Consider the following 25,216-nt stretch of genomic DNA (forward strand, 5'->3'; position numbering starts at 1 on the left):
ACCATTTTATCTTATTTTATGATTCTATATTGTCATGCTTGTAATTTTTTTGTTGTTGTTCTGTTATTCTTTTCTCATGGTTTCTGTTGGGTTTGATTTCTTTATGTGTACTTTTTCATTTTAGAAACTAGATCTGATGCTTCTATTTTTTGGTTACCCTTAAATTTGTACATAATCATAGTGGGCTTTAAACATTCTAAAATTCTCATCTCTAGACTACTTTCAAGCAATTGAAAAAACTTAACCTCATCTCTGATTTCCCATCCCCACCTTCCATATAATTTTACCAAATGAATCATTATTATTAGTAGTATTTATATCTAATGACTGTTTAGATCCCAACACACTCATCAATTTCTTGCTTATCTTGCTTCTTGAACCCATTCATCTTTCTAGTTTCTATTCTGTTCTTACTAAATTTCATATTTCATCAAAGGTTTGTAAGTAGTAAAATCTCTCAGCCTCTATTTGGATATTTAACATTTTTGTTCTTCTTGAACAGTTGTTTAACTAATGAATTCTATACTGTCAGTTAGTTTCCTCAGTACTTTGAAGCTATTATTCCAAGGTGTTCTGATTATTTATTTAGGCAGTCCACACTTTTTGCTGTTTGCTTTTAAGATTTTTATCTTTATTTTTGAAGTTCTGCTTTTTCACAACACTATAGCTAGGTATTTGTTTTACTTTTTCTGCTCTGTACTCATGTGACTTCTTTTCAGGATTTAGATCTTACTTTAATTCCAGACAATTTTGACAATTATTTCTTCAAATGTTGCCTCTCCACAAGTCTCTAATTTTTTTTCTGTATATTCAATTAATATATGTTGGACTTTCTTATTTTACCCTCCATTTCTCTTGACAGTTCTGTCACATTTCCCAAATGCTTTTCTAGATGTCGCTTTAGCTTTGACTAATTTGTTGTTTAACCTATTGTGTGTGTAGGGGGGGTGTGCATGCGTGCATGTGTATGTATTTCAGTGGCTAGACTTTTTATTTTAAGGTTCTCTGGGTTAAATCCTCCAGTGTTAAATAATATAGTTCTTATCTTCCATTATGTCTTCTAATCTGTCTTTAACCTCTATAGTGATTACTTTTAAAAAACTTTATGGATTCTTTTCCTTGTTGTATAGTTTCACATCTTGGGGTGTTACATCTCCTGTTTTGCCTCTGCTTTCTCCTAGAGGACAGTTCTTTTTTCCCCTGTGATGCATGTGTGTGTGTGGGGGGGTGGGTGGGTATTTATTTTTCTGAGATCAGCTGGGGTATATGTGTGTGTGCAAACACGCACAAATTCTTGTGTTCAGAATAGTGACTGCTTCATAAAGCAGTTTCATTTAGCTTTTGACAAAAGTCTGAGAACAATTTTTATGTAAACTTTCCAGTTTGGTAATCCAATATAAAATAGCTGGGAGTTCATTTTGCTGCTATTCATAGGGACCCTCGATATAAAGATTAATTTTCTTGGATAAAACTAGTGTGCAGGTAGCCTGTCCATGGCTGCCATATATCTTGACCAAGTCCTCAAGGACTCAGGTTCATTTTCTCCCTCTTCACCACCCTTAATACACAGCTTACATACCTCAGCTGTTAGAGCTCAAACTATTGCTTCCTTCCACAAGAGAGAAAGTAGGGGAAAGTGGGGGGAGGGGAACGTACTTGCCTGCCATCTAAGGAGACTTCCAAGACATCAGGCCTTAGACAATTAGCCAGAACTTTTCAAGTAACCACATCTCACTGTAAGGTAAACCTTCCCGCCGCCCCAGTATACTATGTTAATGGGGGACACTCTCAACCTCAATAACATAGACAACCTCTTAGTAAGAAAGAAGGGGAGAATGGATACGTGATGGATACCTAAGTGCCTATAAAACCTGATCAAACAGATATAATCAATCTGGACTTTATACTCATGTGTACCTACTAGTCTGCAGTTTTCATTTCTTAAAAATGGTATTTTCTCCACCTATGGTTCCAGGTAATTTGCAAGCTTAGCTGGAGCATCTCAGGCTAGTAGGTGGGAATTTTCTAATTCTCTTTTCCACAGAAACAGTAATTCTTCAATGTTTTATTCTATATACAGGAAATTTGATTATAGCCCTGGCTTTCTTTGAGTTGTACCTGTTTATTTGTTTCTTTTTGGTTATAGAGAAAAAGTAACTTTTTTTTTTTATATTGTGCTTTAACCAGTTTTTCTATTTATTTGTAGTGAGAGGTGGGAATATCCATACTAGCAAAAATGTAGTCAAATTATAAAAGTGGACTTTACCTCAGGACACTTATTTTCACTCATTCATTCCATATATATATCTGATTCTAAATAGATCATCTAATGATGGTGACACCTCTGCCTCAGCAGAAAATATAGTTGGTTGAAAATAATCTGCTTTTCACAGATAAATTCATGTATGTTGAAAGGTATCTCTCTTGTCAAGTAGCAATACGTAGGAGTGTGGAGGTAGGAGGGGATGGGCAAATTAGCAAAAATAAATAAAAATTAGAGACTCAAAATGCATTTGTAATTCCCCTAATCCTGATAAAGGAATTGAATAATAATAACTATAGGACTCATCTGCAATTCTCTATGACTATTCAGTGAGTTAGGGAAAAAAACTGCTTTGTGTAACAGAAGAATATATTCCTCAGAATCCTCTCAGCAGACAGCCCCTTACATCTTCTTGGGCAGAACTGGATCACACGCCCAAATCAGCAAAGCACACTGTGATTGATTTAATCTAATCAAGACTCACTACCTTGGGCACGTTGTTCTGTAGCAAGGGAATGAAAGAAATGGCCATTGAGAGCACAGCCTACCATGTCTACCACAGTGGCACGTACTCAGAGCTCTATGAAGGGTTTTAGCTTCTGACCCACATCCTGACGACCAAACCATGTACAGACACAGGGCCTGAAGTAATCCATCTATAGATTGTCCATCTTTCTAGAGGAAAAAACACAAAATGAAAATAAAAACAACAGAAATAGGTACCATATACCTGCATAAAGAACGTGGGACATTGAGAACTGATGATCAGTTCTATAGGAACAATGGTATTCCCTACCATATTTGAGTATGGGAAGATAATAATCCATGATATGCGGAGGCAAAGCTGCTCATGAGACAAATTATGGAGGGAATGGGTGGGCAGGAGGGGGCAGGGGTTGGCGAGTGATTACACCTTAGTCTTAGAATGCCTGGCACTTTACATGCATTCGGAAACAGTTTTTGTGTAACCTTGAGGCAGGAAGACTTGTTTGTGCAGCCAACATGCTGAAGATGCCTAAAGACAAGGTCAGAGAATAATCTTAGAAGATGTCAAATTACAACACTAATCTATTTCCTAGCAGTGCCAGGTTTCCATGACAAAGGTATAAACACAAATTAACAGAGGTTTTGACAATTAAAATAGGACTATTTGAGAGAAATCAGATATGCCAGAGGAGTGGACAACATTGCTGTTCTTGCCATGCAGCATTCAGTCTCCTGTGTTTGATTAACAGCATCTTGATTTCTATTTGGGTGGGACAGTCAGGTAAGGTGCCTTGTATTACCTTAGGCAAGCGTGGCATTTGACCCAAGCTAAGCTGACCAGACTCTCCATGTTGGCTTTACATCTTGAATAGAGTGACAAGTGGTTAGAAAAATGGATTAAAATAATTGATCCAAGACCACTGATTTTCCACTAATGCCAGCTGCCTAGATCTCCAGATTCTTGTCAACCATTTCTGAGCTAATATCTGAAGCTTTGCTTTTGAATTTGGGAGGTGGCCACATACTCCAATGAATTATCTACTTGCTTCAGTTGGTTTAGAGTAGCTCAAATAAACTTATCTGCAACAGGGTACTGTACCCAGTGTGGAGAGCAGTAGATGGATTCTTGATATTTTTATGTATAATCTACAGTATTTTGTGATTGGCTATATATGGAGGTGGAGGGAGAGAGAGAGAAGTTCAAAACCCATTTCTAGGCTTGAGCAAATGTGAGGGTGGTTATGACATGTATTGAGATAGGCCATAAGGAATGAGAAATAAGTTACTAAAAAAATTATGAATTTAGTGGCAGACATACTGGGTTGAGATGTCTTTGCCCCAGTCAGGAGGTAGTAGGACAGTTTAGGGTGGATTTTAGAATGGGAATTGTTGGCAACTGTCAGAATCTCTTCACCATCTCATGACTCCTTGACCTTTAAGATAAGGCTAGTATGGTAGGTGGCAAGATTCAAATGAAGGATCTGAAATCTCCATTCCTAACAAGTATAATACTGCACTAAAAAACAAAAAACAAAACAAAACAAAATCCCATAGGGCATTGTAGAAATTATTGCTAACATAAAAGACCTGAGAAATGAATGCAGGGGTATCAGTTAAACTTTTATAAAATAAATAACCACAAAAACCTCAGTGTCAAGTAACGATAATAATTTATATAGGTCATAAATATGAGATTTAGATGATCACCTAGGTCAGCTGATGTTTGCTGATATTATTTAAGAAGACATATGGATGAGCTAGGTGCCTCTGATAATTTAGGTTATGGTCACTCATATGTCTGTGTGGCACATGCCTACAGATCGAGGATAGTCTTGCCTGAAATGACTGGGGAAACTCAACTCTGTTCTATGTATCTCATCCTCCAGCTGGCTAGCACAGGCATGTTTTCATGGAGAGAACCAAGAGAGAAAGAAAGAAGAAACACACAAGGTCTTTTGAGTCCTATGTTCAAAGGGACACCCTCATTTCCACTGCATTCTACTGGTCAAAATAATTCACAAGAACATCCCAGACCCAAGGAGTAGGGAAAAAAAAAAAGACTATGTGTCTTTAGTTAGAATTATAAAGTCATATGGGGAAGAGTGTGGGTACAGGGCGGGATGGAGTATCAGGGCCATTAAAACAATCAATCTCTTGCACATGGTGTTTCTATCACCTTCTCATTTAATTCATGTCAACTAGTATAGAAAGGTTGGTGATATTTTAATGGTATCTAGGTATAGCCATAAGCTGCAGTGCAGTTATCAAGGTGTTGACCTTAATTCTATTTCTTTCTGGAAGTAATTTCCTTCTTTTCCAAATTAATAAAAATTATGACACTTGGGACATAGTTATTGATTTTGCTAACACACTTTTGTTTGTGTCTATCAATCCTAAAAGTTTGCCTTCAGTTGGCAGGGTAGATGAACACTATTACTGTGCTCTAGGGAGAAGTTAACTTTATAATGAGGTCTGTGACACAATTTAATTAATGAAGACCTTGGCCACGCTACCACATACTACTAGTGTACAAGATACAGGTTTACTGTAATAATGATGCTAATGCTGATAATCTCTGAAGGACAAAAAACTGAAATCATTAGTCTTGGTAAATTATGTATGTCTAAAATGATGAAAATATGAAAGATAAGTCTGACAAAACACAGGATGCTGATACAATACCTTGCTAGTTGATTGTGGCTCCTTGATTTTAATAATTTGAAATATATGAGAATATCCAAAACTTAGGGATAAGTTCCATCAGTTGGATATCATTTGACATATTGACCAAGTTAATCAGGCCTAGCAGCATGTTATTTTCAAGTGGGAGTGGTATTTTGTAACTTAAAATGTCTAAGACGATAAATAACAGAGTGTCTTAACTCAACCTGATCTGAGCAATAATAAAGTCCATCATCTCACATGGGAAGCTTCCATGGGTAGAGGTTCCAAGCTCTGCTTCTCTGTGATTCTCTTCACTCTGATTCCTTCATGTGTCCTCGTCCTGAGACTACAACTTGATAGATGTAGTAGTGTTTGATGTCAGAAACAGACATTATCCTGAGCTATAAAAAGGAGATAATTTTTACTGGGATCTCCTAAAGGGAAAGGAAATATTTTCCAAGAGGCCTCACATTCCTTTCTGAAATGGATGACAAGTCCCAGCTTTCTTATGCAGAAACACCATAGGTTTATCATCTTTTCAGGCAGTAATCAGTGAGTGCCTTTTGGGTGCCACGGCCAAGGCAGACACGGTCCTGTTCTCGTGGAGCTTATCATCTGCTTATTCCACACAAGGAGCAAAGTGCATCCCCTGAGAGTGCAGGTTTCTTGCATTAACATACATTAAGTGCAAGTAATTCTTAGCTTGTTGAGCACTGTTGGGCTGGACCCAAACAGATCATAAAAACCTGTATCAGGTTGCTCATAGGTCTATACCTGCCCAATTACAATTTCACCTGAAACTTCATCAGAGGTTTCTTTTTTCAGCCTAGAGGATTTTATGATTGCTCTGTTCAATAGCTGGCACTAGTTCTAAGCAGACAGCTAAAATATTGCAACCCCAGCTGGGTGTCTTAGTTCAGGCTGCTGTAACGAAGTACCATAGACTGGTTGGCTTATAAACAATTTTAAAAAATATTTCGCACGGTTCTGGAGGTTGGAAGTCCTTGATCAGAGTGCCTGTGTGGTCAGGTTCTGGTAAAAGCTCTCTTCTGGGCTGTAGGCTGCCTTTACCTTCTTGAATCCTCTTGTGGTGGAGATAGGGCAAGAGAGCTCTCTGGAGTCTCTTTTACAAGTGCACTAATTCCATTATGAATTTTGGGGGGTTCATAAACATTCAGTTTGTAACATTGGAGTTTACCTGAATTATGGTGCAAAAGGGAAGTGGTCTCCTTAAGCAGAATCATAAGCAGTATTTCTACAGTTCTATATCTAAAACACATTATATAAATAGCCCTTACCCACCCTCTAAGTTCTAGATTTGTATGGCCTGCTGCATACATTAGTTCAGAGAGTTCTTAAACCTTCCTCACGCTTGTCAGTCTAAAACTAAGCTCATAATTTCCACTTCATCTCCATATTCGCTGTCTTAATGCCAAGAATCACTTAGCATCCCAAATTAGGATCATCACACTCCTCTCTGCATGTACACCCCATTGTGCAATCCTTCATCTCCTCCGTATTGCCACTCCATTACCACCATTACATAGCATCTTGTTCCTGGACCTTCCCAGGATCCACATCCCTTCTTATTCTACTTTCAGAGGGAACTTTTAGAGACACAAACACAGTCATGTCCACACCCTTGATTAAAACACTTTCGTGGTTCCTCTTGCTTATAATAACCAGATTAAATATTATTTACATGCATATAAAGCTCTGAGGGGTCTTGTCTCCACTTTGTCCCACCACTCCTTCCTTCCTTCCAGTCCAGCCCACCCTTATTTCTGACCAGGAGGCCCTTCCATTGTGGAAGAGGCAATCATTTGTCTTCAGCAGAACAATGGTGCCTTCTCTGCCTACCTTCCTTTTTCAGGTCTTCATCTATGATTTAATGACTGCTTTCCATACACAATAGTATTGTATCCAAACCACCTCCATAATGATTTCGAAAGAAGTGAGGAAATGCATTGGCATTCATGTATTTACGGACCTAATCTGGTGCCCCATCATCCTCTAACATCTGAATACTCTTTTTTTGTTTTCTTTCATACCCATTTACTATTTCATCCATTTAAGCATCAGCAGTATATTATAGTAGTTTTTTTGATAAAAAAATTTAAAAGTTTTTGTCTCATTGATAATACTAAATATTTTCTTCAACCTTCAATTTTGTCAAAATGTGCTAAAAATATTATGCTTAATTATAACTTAGCAAGGCCAGCAGACACTAGTATGGCTCAGGGTTATTTTCCTCCACTCCAAATGATGCCACAGCAGTTTTATTCCTTTTTCCCCTATAGTCTCTTCTTTCAACAGCCATTTCTCATTACTATCAATGTGTGTGTTTTCTGCTTCTAATTGGCCGCCATGTGTTTCAAGCTATTCTAAGTGAATGCAATGTTTTGGCTTCAAAACTTTCAAGTATGTAAAATCTTGCATTGTTTGACTCTTTTACTTGAGCTGAAATGTTTAAGTCATAATTTTCTGGCTTAAATCTCCTTTCTGGATAATTAAATTTGTAGTAGGCTGATCTTCAAATAAATCAAACATAAAGTAATACTTTTATTTTCTTACCCAACAGACATCTCTTTAAGGCTGGCACAACTTATATGATATATATTTTATATTATGGAAACCATCATAACATGTGGTTGTCTCTGAATAATTTGAATGCTTCTTTCATTTGTGTGTATATTTTAGAATAAAAAAATCAAATTCCAGCCAAATCAAATGCTCCTAGTGTCCTATTTATGTCATCATGCTGCCTTTCTCTTTGTAGAATGCCATTTTGCATAGTAAGATATTTATATCGAATAACTTTCTGATGATCTGAAAGAATTAAGATAGTTTTAAAGATGATCACATGATGCCTAGAGAAGTCTTGTGACATTACATCTCTCTGGCTCACTGACTTGGTTTTAGAATCCTAAGCATTGGCATTGTTAAGTGAGAGAAACATCGGATTATTGGTGGAGGGGTTATGAAAATGAAGCACAGATGTTTGCATAGCACGTTACTGGCATCGATAGTAGCCCTAAAATTTAAGGAGTGGGTACATGTGCAAAAGTGGCGAGAGAGGAGCTGGGAGATTTGTGTATTTGTTTTAAGGGTAAGTTCAGCTTGTTTTAACTTTGTCTTGCATCCTGTCCTTTACATAGTCTCTCAATCTCCCATCTTTTGTCCTCTTCTCCCCTCAAACTCTCCATCATCACTTTCCTCTCCTTTTTCTATTCCTTAACAACTGTTGGCCCACTCCAAAATGTAAATTAATTTGTGGACAAATTATAGTGCCGCTTGGAGAAAGCAGGAGAAAAATGTTTGGCCCTTTCTCCCTGTTTTAAGTCCTGGTTATCCCTACTGTGGTTTAATTTCATTTCTAGGATTTGGATCAATAAATTTGTAGGAAACACAAAGCCAGTTTTCTCAGTTTATTGACCTTCTGTTGAAAGCAGACACAATTTAGCCAACATCTGGACAGTATTTGTCAAGGCCAAGTGTAACTCAAATCCAGGCCAGAGAACGAGTTGGTGCATTTGTTAGTTAAGCCATTTAATGGGCTTATAAATAAGATAAAAAAAAAAAAAAGTAAAAAAGCCAGCTGCTTTTAGTCCCATACTAGGTTTATTTTCAGCAAGGCGTCGGTATTCAGGGTGAACTGACATGCATATACCACTTTTTCTTTCTTTTTGCGTCTAGAGTATGCTCTTGAATCCAGGTTTCTCCTACTGACCAAACTACTTACTGTCTTGGATGTTGGCCAACTTTGGCAGCTTCCTTATCTCTTTCAAATGTTAGCTTTCTATTTATTTACAAGGACCATTATAGATCATCACACTGTCAGATTGACCTGGTGGATGTAATAAATGGAGGGCCTTCTGGCTGCATCCAATAACTTGGATTTGCTATGGAGGGCAAATGCTGGAGAGATGAAAACATGGATTATGGAAGGCCAGTCAAGGGGAGATTGGGATTATTTGGGTACAAGGCAAAAAGTGCCTGGCTCTATCAAGGTGGTGCCAAGTATACACGCCTAAGAGGCAGAAAGAGAGGAACTGATCTTTGGATTTGAAACTCTTTGAAGGTAATACTATATTCAAATTCCTCATTTGTACGATTGAACTTAAAAGGCTTCTTCATGTTATGGGCGGAGGCTGAATGGCACCTGACCTAGGCTGGCGGGGGGACTTGTCAGCACAGTGTTCAATGAATATATTTTGCCTATTGCCTTATTTGTGACATTTACACCAAAATCAATATGTGAGGAAATAGACCCCAACTTCTTGTGGCTATAAGGTTAATATTAGCCATAAAGTAAATAACATGATACTTAAAATCCCTTTTGTATTTTTATTTTAAATTTTTTTTATTGAGTTATAGTCAGTTTACAATGTTCTGTCAACTTCCAGTGTATCAGCACAATTTTTCAGTCATACATGAACCTTTTGTACCTTTTCGTAGTCCCTGATTTAATTTTTTCCAGAACATTATTTAATTTCTGTCTCTCTCCTACAGTATATGTACGTGTAAGTGTAAGTCACACAAACTTACCTGGACTTTGTAGAAAAAGTTCCCGAAAATGCTTTCCACATTCCACTGCGGCAGCACACCTTGAGAAGGGGCCAGGGCGCTCATCTTCAGAGCTGAAAGGAGGACAAAGGGTCTTTGTGAAGGGGAATTGCCGATTCCCCTTTCAGCTTGGCCAGGGCAACCCCTTCACAGATTGCTGAAAGAGGTGGAATTTTTAAAAACTCATTTGCAGTTCACTTTCAGGTGTGGTAGATCAAATTTTTAGACTAAGGTTTGCAAAGTTAACTGGCTATTACTCCTTTGATCAGAATCTAACCAAGTGGCTGTAAAGCAGAAAACCAGTAACGTTCCCAAAGGAAGGATTTGATTGTTGGGAAACACCCGGTGGATGACCTTTAGCTTACCTTTTCTGTTGGACCATCTTAAAGAGATACACGTTATTGTTTCCAAGACTCCACAGTGACTGATTCGATTTTTATCTATTCTAAAAATATTTTCTCCCTCAGCAGAGGCCAAATTCTCATGTTAAAGACGACTGGAGACTAAAATGGCATTAATCTATTTCCCTGGGTAAGCAATTTTCTAACAGTGTATGAGCCCCTTATAACATTTCAGGAATATGAGTAGCTTTACATTTACTTCTTAAAAAGCAAATGAAAATCTATTAATGAAAGAATTTGGTTAACAAATCAGTGAAACTTTAAGAAAACCCACATCCCTTTCTCATAATCTAAAGCTGGAAAAGTGTACCATAGGACATTACTTGGGTTTCTGAAATATTATTTACCAGTCATTAAAATTCAGACTGGTGGCTTTTAAATGCCTAATTCCATGTTTCTTCTAGCCGCATTTATTGCTTGTCTAAACTTCTTTTCAAATTGGTAATCTCGATTACACTTCTTTAAATTTAACTGAAGACAAAATAGCTTGCTTTTGGATGTCTCCATGTAATTACAATTTAATTTTGTCTGGTTGATATGCTAAAGATAATGGCTTCTATTTTGCAAAATGCGACCTAGCTACATGCAACACCACTGCCAGAGCCTATTTCAGATGCAGGAGCCAACTGTTCTCTCATTTCTGCAGAGTTCGGGCGTTTGGATTTTGGCGACATTTCCATGCTTGAATGGAATGAAAGTTTCTGTTGATCTCTGTAAAACTCCAGCCTCCCGACCCAGCGATGTGCGTTGAGGAACAAGAGCCGGCTGCCGAGACTCTTTCGCCTGGAAAACTGGAACTGAGGCTGGAGAACACTTGACTTTTCTCCCCTTTCAGTCTACTGAAAGTTCGTTATGAATATTGCCTCTGCTCATGTCTAATCACATGGTAGGAAACAAGGGTTTTGGAAGATGGTCACTTGATCGCCTCTAGTAAATGCCAATCATTACTAATAAACCCTCTCAGAGCACAGGGTAATGTTCCAGTCTGAAAAGCTCAATCTTTTTCTAGCCTGAGATATTCATGGTCTTTCCTTGTAGTTGTCATTGTTGATCTTACATGGCTTTGTGGTTTCTACCATCAGGATTATCCTCTCTGGCGGAGCACCTAGGCATGGTGCATAGATCTAGAAAGCGATGGTTCCATTTGGAAGGCAGAGCAGCAGTTTCTATCCAGCAGTGCGCTGTTCTGTAGTGTAGTGGAAAAGGCATTACTTCCCCTGCGAGAGTCAGAAGATGGGAGTTCTAATCTGGGATCTGTCAGTTGACTCTGAGGCTTTAGGCAACTGTCTTCACCTCTCTGGATATCATGCTCTTTCTCAACTAAATTAACTCCAAAAATCACTTCCATAAATTTGCCTGATTGATTCTGGAGGGATTTAAAAATAATCATATGCTGACTCATTTGGAAACTTTCTTATTGATTTGTTTTGCCTCTCCTTTTTCCTCCTCCTCATACTATCTTCTTGAGGTCATTGCAAAAGAGGGAGTAACTTGGCAAAGGGAAGTTGATGAAATCAGTTAATAAGAAAACCAACAAACATACTGAAATGTGCAAGTGGACCCATTTGAAAATGTCCACTATCTTTTGGAGAAAGTCCACTGACTCATTGAAATTCCTGTGCATAGATAATGAAGAAACAGGATGGTCAAAAGGTAGAATGCTTCTCTCAAGATCTTAAATGTCCAGAGAGCGAACTAGATCGATAGCCTAGGAGTCCAAGGAGTGGGGAACAAATGAAAAGTCCCTTGAAATACTGTTAGAAAATAAAAACAAAGCCAAAAAGTGTCTAACATGGTTTTAATACCTTAAAATTATCCCGTCCACTAGGAATGGCTTTACATTTTATGATTAGTTTAAAGAAATAAATTAACTGGATAATCAGCTGGGGACAGCTACTTTTCTACTAACGGCCTAGTTTTAAACCCCTCCCCCGCAAATTTATCTTCAGTCATGTATGTGATACAGTGAAAACAAAAAAACCTAGTTTCTTTCCATGTAAACTATTTGTAACTTAATACTTAATTTTTCTATAACTATTTAATGATTCTACTGCTTTTTCATCATTAAACTAGACAGGTGCCAAATTGACCAAAGGGCTGAAAATATGACCCCTGTGATAATTGTTTTGGTCACACTAGCTTGACAAACAATGTAATAAAAATCATGATTCAAAATTCAGCATGGAACTTGTGAAACATGTTATCAAGTCCTGTATCAAATGCTTGAACATGTTTTTAATTGGCAAAACTTTAATGCCATTAAGAGTTTTGCATATGCTTCAGCTAGCTTTTGTGCAGTTGAGAAAAAAATATCAATACCCATCTGTCACTCTGAGTGGATCACATATGGCAACAGAAGACCTCAGAATACATCAGCTGTGGTTTCTATTATCCAAGTCACTTCAGCTCCAAAAGGAGTTCAGCCACCTTGATATAGCTTTGGCTATTAGAAGTTTAATTTTGCCAATTAAAGTTGTTATTTTGCACGTAACTATGACAATTTTGCCTGTATCCCTTTGCTATCCTCTTAACAGTCATAAGTAAGAACTCTGAGTGCACAAAAATCCTTCCGTTCTGATTTGGATTTCTGTAATAGTGAAGGCAACAGCGCTGCTTTCGAGTAGACACTCTCTGGATTGGTTAAGTGATCAGTGTTGGCGGGGTCCTTTGTAGATGCCTTCTGTCCTTTCTGAACTGCCCTTTTGACTTCCCAAGGCAAGTGAAAAGTGAAGAGGGAGAGTTGAGTCAATATTCCAGATATTTAAAGCCCAAAATACTAATGTGCAAAAACTGAGATTTTTCTTTTTTTGACATGGGGAAGGAGTTGAATAATCATGTCTCATTCATTTATTTAATGTTTACTGAGGGTCTACTCTATGACAGGCACCAGATACCAGATGAGAAAGTAACTGGCTGGATACCAGAGATAAAAAAATGGACTCATGGCACCTGCCTTCAAGAGCATGTAAAGACCTAGTGAAGAGGAGCAGGTACATACACAGTGCGGTTCTGAGTCCCATTCCAGAGGTATCTGGAGGATGCTCTGGGAACACAGTGGGAGAACGATTCATTGGGTGAAACCAGAGAAAATATTAAAAAAAATGAAGAACAGGAAATTGCCATAAGACATATTGGGAGAAATGCTGCTAAAGTCAGTAGGAAGAACACACACAAAGGCATAAACATGAGAAAGAGTGTGAGAGTTTGTGGACTGGTATGTAGTTCAGTGGGACAGGAAGTGAAGGGACTATGAGGAAAGATGGGTGGCAAAGAAGGCAGAGACTAGACCACAAGAAGTTCTCTATTTCTGGATTTGGAGCCGTATCTCAAAGATACCAGGGAACTTTAAAGCATCCTTGAAAGGCCAAAGGACATCGTCACATTTCCGCTTTGTAAACAGCACTCTGATTTACAAGGGCCCAATTGGAAGGAGCTGGGATGAGAGACAGTGAATTTATTTTCAGGGGACCAAGAGGCAATGGCAATGAGGTGACGGAGGAGAGGATAAATCAGAAAAAAATATTTAGGTTATGGACTCTATAGGACTAAGGCTTACCCTGTTTTTCTCTATTGGATCAGTTTACCATATAATGTTTGACCTTGTCTTTGCTGTGTAAACATAGACCATCCCGCCACTGCTCAGGTCTGGTTAATATAAGGAAATGGGAGGTGGAGTAGGAAAAAAAAATATGTTTTTTCATACATTCAAGTTCAGCCAAATTGAAGAAGAAATGCAGCATTTATAAACAGTGTTATATTTGAATTACACGTGAGAAAGGATCTCCCCCCAAATTTATATCTTTCCAGTTATTTTGTAGCAAATTAAGGATTAAACCATCATGATCTTTTCTAAAACATTATTCATTTTGATGGTTTTGAAGGTCTGTCAAGCATTTTTCAATGTTTATTCTCAACTTACCTTAGCAAGAAGCTCTGTATTAGTGCTAAAAAGAGTCAATCCTAATGAAGTAATAAAGTAAGAAACTGAATGATCTTCAGTGTTAGTTAGAATAGGGGTTCACCTGCTGTAATCAAGACCCACAATGACAAGGATTTTCACAGTCCAGGCGTAAGCAATCTAATGCTGGTTTCGAGAGTTGACAGTATCGGGGCCGCGGCCATACTCTACTCTCTCTTTACTTTGCCAGCCATAGAGTATTCCTTGGTCAGCCTGATACAGGTTGGTCCACTATCGCATCCTCATTCCAGCCAGTGTCAAGGGTTATAGGATTACATTTTTCTTCCTTTGAAGGACAGACATCATTTCCACATCCAAACAAAATATCCCATGGCCAGAACTTGATCACTGGACCACACCAAGATGTAAGAGATGATGGAAAAATGGCCATTGTTCTGGGGGCACCTGAGTCCAGCTAAAAATAATGCACTTTTAGATGTGGGAGAATGGATATTGGGGGACAACTGGCAGTTCCTGACACAGAACCCCTAGGACATTTTGAGGCACCCATTCAGGATGGTTATGCCTTATTACAAACTGGTTTTCTTTTGCAACCAGTTTTTTCTACTAAGACTTGAATATCCATGATCCCACTAATTTCACTTATTCAGCAATCATTTAATGAACACGTACCTTGTGACAAGGTATGCCACAGGAGCTAGAGATGAAAAATTAAATAAAGCTCAGTCTTTTTCCAGCATTGTTCATAGTTTAAAGATGATGACATAGATGGTAAATCAGTAACTGCCATAGACCACGGTAAGTGACACACCAGATGGCAGGTGCTCTCCTCAGAGCCTGCTACATCCCTTAGGGCCACAGAAGAACTTGCTGAGATGCTGATTTCTGTGTCCTCATTTCCACAGGAGGGTAATGTTCCTCTCCTCTTCCTTTCCTTTCAGGATTGGAAGACTGAACCACAGAGGTCTGAGTTCTGGTCTCTTGCATCAGGCTGTTGTAAGAGGTCCTTTCACTTTAGGCAGAAAACAGAGGAGTCTGGCACTTTGCTCGGAGGCTTTCGTTTGGGTTTCTAGGCTGACCGCCTGCACCTGAGTCCTGCCTTCCCTGTGGGGACAGGGATGAACTGGGGTTCTTAGAGTAGAGGGAATGGTCCTTGCAAAAGGGTGAGCTTCAGGTGGAAATGTTGGGAGGAGGAGACTAGTGGGCAGAGAATGGGTGAGATGACAGGGACCCTTGTCCCTCCTTGATGTCGTCGCCTTAGGGAGCTCTTACTAGTGTCCTCGGGGCCCTCTCTTCTTTAGTCCCTTTTAACTCTGACTCTGACCTCTATCACTTTCTCCTTCTTTCATTCCACTTTTGCCCCATTGGCCTCCCAAGAGTTTTGCCAGCCAGGCTTGCTCCCTCCTCGTGGCCTTCATGCTCTGTGTCCCTTCTGTGCCGGCTGCTCTTCCCCGAGTCATGTGGCTAATCTCTTTCTTCAGGTCTTTGCTTACCTTCTCCTTGAGGCTTTCCCTGGCCATTCTTTCAAGCATGTCAGCCCTTCACCCTGATTCTGTATTCTTTTCCCTGCTTTGCTACGTCTCCTTAGTGCTGATTGTTCTTTACTTAATTTCTACTAGAAACAGAGAGGAACAGACAATAAAGACAAACAAGTTCCAGAGGAGCAGGGATTTTTGTCTATTTTATTCAATACTTGTCTTTAGGATGGTGCCTGGCACATAATGTATGCTCTGTAACTATAATTACAAAAATCCCCTAAGTCCTAGACAGACAAGTAGGAAGTAGAATCTTCTTCATTTAAATTGACCATATGTGGGAATGCAGTTTGGTGCAGCCACCATGGAAAACAGTGTGGAGATTCCTCAAAAAAACAGAAAATAGACTAACCCTATAATCCAGCAATCTCATTCCTGGGCATATATCTGGAGGAAACTAATTTGAAAAGGTACACATATCCCAGTGTATCCCAGCACTATATACAATAGCCAAGACATGGAAACAACCTAAATGTCTATCAACAGATGACTGGATAAAGAAGCTGTGGTATATATGTATATACAATGGAATACTACTCAGCCATAAAAAAGAATGAAATATTGCCATTTGCAGCAACATAGATGGACATGGAGATTGTCATTCTAACTAAAGTAAGCCAGAAAGAGAAAGAAAAATACTGTATGATATAACTCATATGTGGAATCTTAAAAAAAAAAAAAAAAGACACAAATGAACTTAGTTACAAAACAAAGACATACTCACAGACATGGAAAACAAACTAATGGATACCAGTGGGGAGAGGGGGTAGGGAGGGATAAATTGGGAGTTTGAGATGTATAGGTGCTAACTACTGTATATAAAATAGATAAACAACAAGGTCCTACTGTACAGCACAGGGACCGATATTCAATACCTTGTAGTAACCTATAATGAAAATGAATATGAAAAGGAATATATAAATATATATATAAATAAATGAATCACTATGCTGTACACCAGAAATTAACACAATATTGTAAATTGACTATACTTCAATTTAAAAAAAGTTAAATTGACCATATGATTAGGACAATTGGAATCTCAGTAAAAATTCTTGACTTTAGAATAGAAGCCTTCCCCAAGCTTTCTGGCAAGCATCGGGAATCTTGCTCCTGAGTAGCGAAGGGCATAAAGTCATACAATTTTTGATTTTTTAAAAATGAAGGAGTGGCATTTCTTGCACCATAGTGTTTTGAGTAAAATCTAACTGGTTCACTTTGAATGGGCACACAGGCCAGCTCTGCCTCATTCTGCTCATTCATGCCAGTATGCCTGGAAGTTTGGCTTGAAAATGGCATTAAGGATTTGCCGTGGTGCTGATATGGGAAGTGAGCAGTGACAGGTGCATGGGATTAGCACCAGGAGCAAAGGGTCTATGTTTTAGTATCAGCCATGATTTAGTTGATAGGATGGTGGAGATGAGTATGTTGTGTGCGCTCGCGCGTGTGTGTGTGTGTGCGTGCATGGTTGTGGAGGTGTGTGTTATTTAAGAAACATGCGTTATGTGCACAGTGTCCAGTGAATTCAATGCCTCTGTTACTGATGTTATTGACTGTGTCAGCACTTCTCCTTCCACTCCTTTCTGTCCTGAGGTGTGTGGAAGTTTCCCCTCGAGCCACTGCCTTATTTTGGTAAAGGAACTGGAAATAAGGTCTCGTCTCTCTGCTTTTGACTTCTCCACTCTACACAGCCAGTTTTCCTTCTTTGCTCAACGCTCCTTATGGTCACATCATATTGCAAATTGTTATATAATGAAAGTCATTGTTTTGTATTTTTTTCCCCTTACCTCTTTCCTAGAGAACTTAGCAGAAATAAAACGAATTACTTTAAGTATTTAAAATATTGCCCAGGTTAAGATGACAAAAATAATTATCCTTTGCTTAAAAGAAGCAAAGCTTACATTAATAGACTAACTCAAGTTTAATTTAATTTTTACAGAATTAAAAAAAAGTTTACTGAAAAATGGATGGAATAGAGAGAATATTAAAATTCCCAACAAGTTAAGGGGGTCAGAAGCCACCATTTGTTGACTGTGTATAGTGTAACATCTAGAAATTCAGTAATTCAATGGAGATATTGCTATTACTCATCCCATTTTATACGAAAAGAAACCAAGCTTCAGGCATGTTAGTAAATGTCAAGGACATATTGCTAGGAAGTGGTAGAGGCTAGATTTGTATTTAGATGTGTCTGATTCTAAATAAACTTTCTACTCTACTATGCTGGTTTCCAACTGTCTTTAAATTCAGAACATTCTTAAAATTTCAGTACTGTACATTCAAAAGTGGAAGCTCTGTATTTCATTTCTAAGTAAGATCATCTTTTCCCTTTGCCAGAAATAAGATCTTTGATTGCTCTAGTGCTTGGTTTGTATGAATTGCTTTCCTTGTTTTCTCAATGCCATGCAGGAATTTAAAGTTCCTTGCTGTTCGAAACAGAGATGAGTTACTTCATTTTTGAAATTCCTACACTGAGTGAGTTTCAAAAGCAAAAAACATGTTGCTAGGAGCTGAGGCTCTGAATCTGAATCTCATCTTCTCTACTTACTGCATAACTGTGGCCGCATTACTTAATTATGCTGTGCCTCAGTGTCTATCTGTGAAATGGGGGTAATAGCATCATCAATATAAGGATTTAAAGAGTTAATATGTGTTAATACAATTAAAATGCTTTGGACAGAGCCTGACATAAAAATCACCAATAAAATTTTTATTTCTGCTCAGACACAGCAATCATAAAGAGGCAATCACTTTCATTTTCTATAGCACAGGATATTAAAGTTTCATAAGGGTCCTTTCCCTCAGTGTCTTCCTATTAACTGTCTCCTAAAATCAGGGCTCCTGAGGCATGGACTAGTGTATTACATAAGCTGGGAATGGTTCTTTTTCACTGAAGAGCAAGACATCTAAAAATAGATCTATTTATAAATCCATGCATTTATAATTAAAAAAAACAGAATTTACTGATCGTCATTGGAAGATCCTACTGTATCAACTCAATATTTTGAAAATTGATCAATATAGCAACAGATTAAAGGATTATCTTGCCTTGTCTGTGTGAACTGTCCTACTGGGGAATGAAACAGTCGAGAAGGGGCTATTTCTTTTCACAGAAGAATGAATGGAACTAAAGCACTGGTCATCAGTGCTTCCTAAAATCAAAGAGAGACAGAGACAGAGAGACAAACATTAGGTGCTTCCACTTGGAGGAAGATGCCATCTATAAAGTAGTCTTATCAAAAACTATAATTTACAAGAAATAGAGAGAGGAAAAAACATGTAAATCTACACAGAAGGGATATAATCAGCAAAATCTAGAATGAGAGAAACCCCATTGGATAAATTCATTTCTTCAATAAATAAATAAAGAAATACAAACACTGGATATTTTATAATACTACAGGACTGTTGTCAATTTTCTTAAGTGTGATAATGATAAATGACTGTGCTTCTTTAAAAGTGAGACAGGAAGGAAGAGGGCAGGGCACAGCCATTCAAGAAATAACAGCAATTACATGTGAAGGTGGTGGAAAATTCAACTCCCAACAGGCCCAAGATGGCCGGAGATCTGACTTCTAGTAGACCTTGAGCTTCATTATATGCTCATTATAATATATTAACATGACACTCCCACAGGTGCCATGACAGTTCTAAGGCTATCCATAAAAGGTCAAAAAGTGGGCTGTGGCCCCAACCCTGGAAATCCCAGCTCCTTCTCCAAAGTAGTTGGAATAGTCCTCCCACTTATTAGCATATGAAGTTACCAAACTCATAAAAACTAACAACTCCTGTAACTCGTGGCCACTCTCCCTTCTGAGTGAGACAGACTGCACTCTGTGTATGGAGTGTATATCTACTTTTACTTTAAACTAAGCATCCAACTCCCACACCTTGTGGCCTTTTTCTGGCCTTCTGAAACAGCCTGCATTTTATGGAGTATGTATCCCTCTAAATAAATCAGCTTTACTCAACTGTGGCTAGTTCTTGAATTCGTTCCTGCATGAAGCCAAGGATCCACACTTGGCAGGGCAAGTCCCAGGGACACAGCCGAGACCTGGGACATGGCCATCCTCTCGCCCCACATTCACTTTCCTGTGTCAAAAGGATCTGACTTCCAAGATTTACTCCACAATAATGCGGGGGAGGGCAGTGATAAGGGTGAGAACAGGACAGGAGTGGTCCTGAGTTGATGGTTGTGAGAACTGAATGGTGGGGGTATTGAGAAATCAGGGTTTCATTATGCTATCTTTTTTATTTAGTGTATGTTTGAAGTTCTCCATACTTTTTTTTAAAAGTTTTTTTTAAGTGATTAAAAAACAAAAAACAAAAAACTGTAGGTTTAGACCAGAAAGCATATATAAATTGAGTAAAAGATATGAAAGTGTTCACTTAAGTGTTATAGTCAATTTGTGTGTGGTTGCAAACTCTAAACTGACTTGAAAATTGGGTAATAATAGGTTTCAAAACCAGAGGACATGGGCTCCATGGCCACCTTTAGATTTGGAAGTTGCTGATATAGGTACCAGGAAATGGCACTCCTCACACTCCTCATTTCCTGTCAAGACTGTAGACCTGTAGCTTTGATGAATATCTGTTGGTTATTTAAGAAACCTTAGCAAGCTGAGGCCATCCTTTTAAAAAGACAATCCCCAAACTATATTTAAGATGTATTTTTTCTTAATGAATAAACAATATTTGACTTGAAAATTTAGAAATAAGTATAGAAACATTTAAGAAAATCAAATGCATAGTATTGGTATTTTTGTATTAAGAAATCTGAGCATACTTCATATTTTCACTATTACAACTTTTAAGAGAATTGGGCTTCTGAGAGTAACAGGTCAGTTTATCATTCCAACTGAACATGTTAATTGCATCATTGATTCATATTTGTAATTTTTAATTCACATCTTGCTAAATCTGTTTAGTTTGGATGTTTAAGAAAATTTGAGGTTCATCATTATATAAGTTTAATTTATAAATTTATATAATTTATACTAAACTGTCTAGGAAAGTTTGTCAATCAGACAGTTAAGGAACTTAAATAGGAATATTCAATTGATAAATCCAGTTTAAAATATTTGAAATACTTTGAAAAGTTTTATGAGTGGGACCAAATATTAAATAGTCTCTCTTAGAAAATTATTGGAAAATTGGCTACACTTAAGAAGCTAGTAAGATTCATAGGTGGAAATCAAAAGCCTAAGAAAAACTAGATTTTTAAATTTATAACTAATATGTCATGTATTCATTTTGAACACAAAGTAACCTTTCATTAGTGTTCGCATGTTAAAGAAGTTAAAGTGGGTGTTTCTGTGCACCAAAACCACTCCAGAGGACTTAAACAAACAAAACCAAATCTCACATTTTAAACAAATGAATTGCTCATTACAGACCTCAAAAAAAAAAAAAAAAGTCTAATACAATGAAAGACGTGAATTCGGGGGATAGGAGCGACACACTCCTGAAATGTCACTTTCCGAGGCTGTCAGACAGGCAAGGGCAGGGGCGAGCGGGCGGGGAGGGCTCTGCATTAACATATTTCCTAGACGCTCCATCTCCTTGGTCCGGCGTAATGGATGCCTCCCAGCTCCCTGCGGACACGCGAGCCCACCAGGCCAGAAGCAGATTAAAGCTCACACACTTCAAATTGGCGGCTTGCCGCAGCTTGCCAGAAGGCTAGAGTTCAGCGTCTCTAAGCCTCCTTCTCCCCCTCTTCCCTTCGCCTTGCTGTAAAAGGAAATCGCACCCTCTGCAACCCTCGGGCCGCCCCTATCCGCCCGATTGTCCCGCGGCGGCGGCGCTGGGGCCTGGGTCCCGGGCTCCGCGAAGGGCCCGCCCGGGGGCGGGAGTCGGGGGTGGAGGACTCCGCGCCCGGGCGAGCATCTCCCCTCCCCACCCGCGCCGATTGCGCTGCGCACGGTGAACTGTCAGCGACGACTGATTTATAAGACCGATTTACCTTCTGGAGAGTGTAATTATGCTCATAGTTAAGAATTAATCAGGTGAGAGAATTATGGAATAGTCATTCTCCGGACTTTGAAGGACAAACGAAGTGGAGACCCACCAACGCAGCAGCAGAGCCTGCCCGGCGGGAGTCCTTTGCCTCCTGGCTCATCGCAGGGCGAGGTGTCTGGGCTAGCTGTGGTCTTTGTCAAAAGACAAAATGAAAAACCTTGCTGAGTTCCTTCAGAAAGATGATTTCAAGTCACCCAGCTGAAAAGATGGGGAGAAGGTTTTGTGAAAAGAGAAATTCGTAGAGACTGGATGATCTCTGAATGAGGATTTGGCTGCTGTTTCCTATTAGAATCGTTGGCTTCACTACTCTAGTTTATTCTGTGGAACAGTCAGCATTTGAGAAATATTTTCTTTGCTGATTTTGCTAACATGTATTCCCTTCACCTCAGTAACGGGGCGTGGAGGCTTGCACACTCAGAGGTGTGTTCTTTTTAGATGAAGAGGGTTTTTGTATTGTCTCCTCTTGCCTTTTCTTTGTGGGGGTTTTCAGTTTAATTTAGCTTGTTTCTCAAAGTGTCTCACTACCCACCTCTTCACACAGGCTTTTCAACATTGGGATTTCTTTGGGGACAATGTAGACCACTTTGGATTATCTCTGAGGAGAATCTCCAACAGTCCCATGACAGTTACCTTGCAATCCAGTCACATACCCTGTTACTATTAAATTTTGCAGAAAAGTGGCTGAAACAGAAGCAAAGGATGGTATAGATTGAATGAGATTACTATGGTACCCCAAAACGTCCCAGCATTTCCATCGTGAGGTACTGTCATTCCCACACTATGCTTCTTAACTGGAAGAGGGGCCATGCAGTCCATAATCCCAATGGCCTATTTTGTTAGCCATTCAAGTAGACACACATGGCTGAGAATCAGGTTTAAAACAGTCTTTGTCTGCCATCTTCCATCTCCTCCTTGGCCCTCCATCCCATTTCCCATACTGGTTGGAATCCTCCACTCTCTGATCTGGAATTACCTTCTACCTCAGGGCTATAGACATTCTCCTTTGGACCAGCCATTTTTTCCCCTCTTTCCTCATCGCCTCGGGGTCTTTGTTTATCTTTTTCTCAAGCTAGTTATTGGTCTTTAAGCTCCTGCTACCCTGGGAGTAGAGGAAGAGGGCAAATGAGGCAAACCCTGGTGGTTACCCTTGGATGTGGCATTAAGATACACAGACTTTTCAAGAACCAAATTAACAAGCCTGTCAGTTTTGCACCTGCTTTATTATGTTAAAAGGTGACTTTTTAAGGAGGAGAAACTCTTTTTAATATGTAGATGTGAATAAAACAATCAAATCTACAGGTAATGACATTTACATAATGGTGCTCCAGGTCAGCTGTTAGGGCCACACTCTGGTCTTTGGTTTCTCAGGAGGAAAGGCAGAAAGCCCATGACCGCTGCCTGCTTTCTATTCAACTACAGAACTTAGCTGTCTGCTCTGCATCTTGCCAGATGCCACTCTTCCCCCCAGACTCACTCTATCACCAGTCCCACGGTGACCCCAGGACTAGAGGGAGGTGAAGAGATGGTCTTCACAGAGAGCCTAGGTACCAGAAAGGTGTCAGTAATTCTTACTGAAGCAGAGCTGTGAAGAATTACTTCTCTCTCATCACTTTTGCCCATTCAGATTACTTATTCCAACAACCAGTTTGTAACTGATTTTTTCATGTATCACTGTTCCCCTTTTCCACACAGGCGGGCACCTGCACTCGTAATTAATTGGCCTGGTGGGAGAGTGGGAACAGCCTTTGACTGGAGCCAGGAGACAGGTTCCAGTTCTGGTCCTGCTCCCCCAACAGCTGGCTGGCCTCAGGCATGTCATTTACCTTTTGGACCTTGATTTCTGTGGATATGTAGTGAAGGAACTGGACTGGATCGCCTTTCCATAAAATGTGATACTCATGAGAGGGCAGGCTTGAGAACCGTGCACACTCTCATTCTCTCTTATTAGTGGCCCCCTGCACACATAGACGTCCAGTGGCGGAGACATCTCTTATATTTGGTTTAACCAAGGGTTTCCTCATCCAGTGTGACCAGGGAATACTCTAACTTATTTTCTTTTTTTGTCTTCCTTCTTTCCTTTCTTCCTTCCTTTTTCCTTTCTTTCTTTTTATATATGGTTTGTTAATATTATGCGGAGCCAGCATTCAAAGGAACTCATTGTGGGAAATTCAGGACGAAATGAACATTCTTTAGGCTGCCATGTTTTGTTTGTTTTTCCTCTCCGTATGGAATCTAGATCTACTCAAATGTTACAATACAGGAACTATGATATATTGTTCCAATTATTGTTTAACTATTATATAAGTATGCTACTTACAGGATTCCCCAGCACTAATGAACAATGGACTAAAAACAAACAACATAAAATGTGTTTTTTAGCCCAAAAAATTATCGCCATATTTGTTCAGCAATTTTGGGAAGTGAAGTGATCTATACTAAAAGAAAAATCTGTGTAGCTAGAATTTACCACTAAGTTCCAATAATATTGTATTTCTGCTATTCATTTATTTGGTCATTCAAAGTAACACAGAAATTCTTAACCTTCTATTGTGCCTGAACCCCACTGACTGTGGACTCTTTTTCAAAACAATGTTTTGAATGAATTAACAAAAAATATATATAAGATTACAAAAGACACTTATTAAAATACATTTATCAAAATATTTTTAAAGTTTTGATATATATGTGCTTCTTTATTAATGCCTCATATGACAAGATCTAGCAGTGCATTTAATAACTGCAATAATTTTAAAATAGTGATAGCATACATTTCTGTAACAATTTTAATGTGACAAAAGTGACAGATGTATAAAGAAAAATCCATAATAGCATAGTGTTTGTTGCAGACTATGCTTTCCAAAGATAGCTACACCAACGTGAGTGAAGGTGTCTTCAGAGGAGGCCGCCCCCAGTCAGGGAGTCTTCCCCAGCCTTTGAATCTTCCTGAGATCACATATACTATGAAGCAAAGATAGGCCGTCTTCGCTGCCTTCTGTCCAAACTTCTGACCCACAGAATAAATGAGCATGACAAAACAGAGGCTTTATGCTCCAAGTTTTAGAGTAATTATTATGCAGCAATAATAACCATAAAAGTACCATAATAAGGTATGTGTAAGTCCTGTGAAAAGTGCTCCTATTTGCAAGTTCAGTGTCAGGATTGAGGGACAAAGTGAGAGGATGACATCTAGCTTCCTGGTTTGATCAGCAGGAGGGATGGTGTTCCAATTCAATGAGGTGAAGAATAGAGGACTAGATAGACTTTTGAGGTAAAGAAAGGTAGAGATTAGGAGCTTCAGTGGGACACATTATAAGTTTTTGATGCTGTGGCCATTCAAATGATTGAAAGGTCAACCAGAATCTCA

The 25,216-nt window shown here is 38.9% G+C and overlaps 1 long non-coding RNA gene across 1 annotated transcript in view; it reads left to right on the forward strand.

Annotated features, from left to right (window-relative positions):
- LOC123619139 (uncharacterized) overlaps positions 1-12,690 on the forward strand; it is a 56,620-nt gene extending 43,930 nt beyond the window's left edge. The window contains exon 3 of the long non-coding RNA XR_006727686.2: positions 11,027-12,690. This is a non-coding gene — a long non-coding RNA (uncharacterized LOC123619139). The remainder of the gene's footprint in view (positions 1-11,026) is intronic.
- The last annotated feature ends 12,526 nt before the right edge of the window (positions 12,691-25,216 follow it).

The sequence above is a fragment of the Camelus bactrianus genome, chromosome 6, assembly GCF_048773025.1.
Source record: "Camelus bactrianus isolate YW-2024 breed Bactrian camel chromosome 6, ASM4877302v1, whole genome shotgun sequence".
Lineage (NCBI taxonomy): Eukaryota > Metazoa > Chordata > Mammalia > Artiodactyla > Camelidae > Camelus > Camelus bactrianus.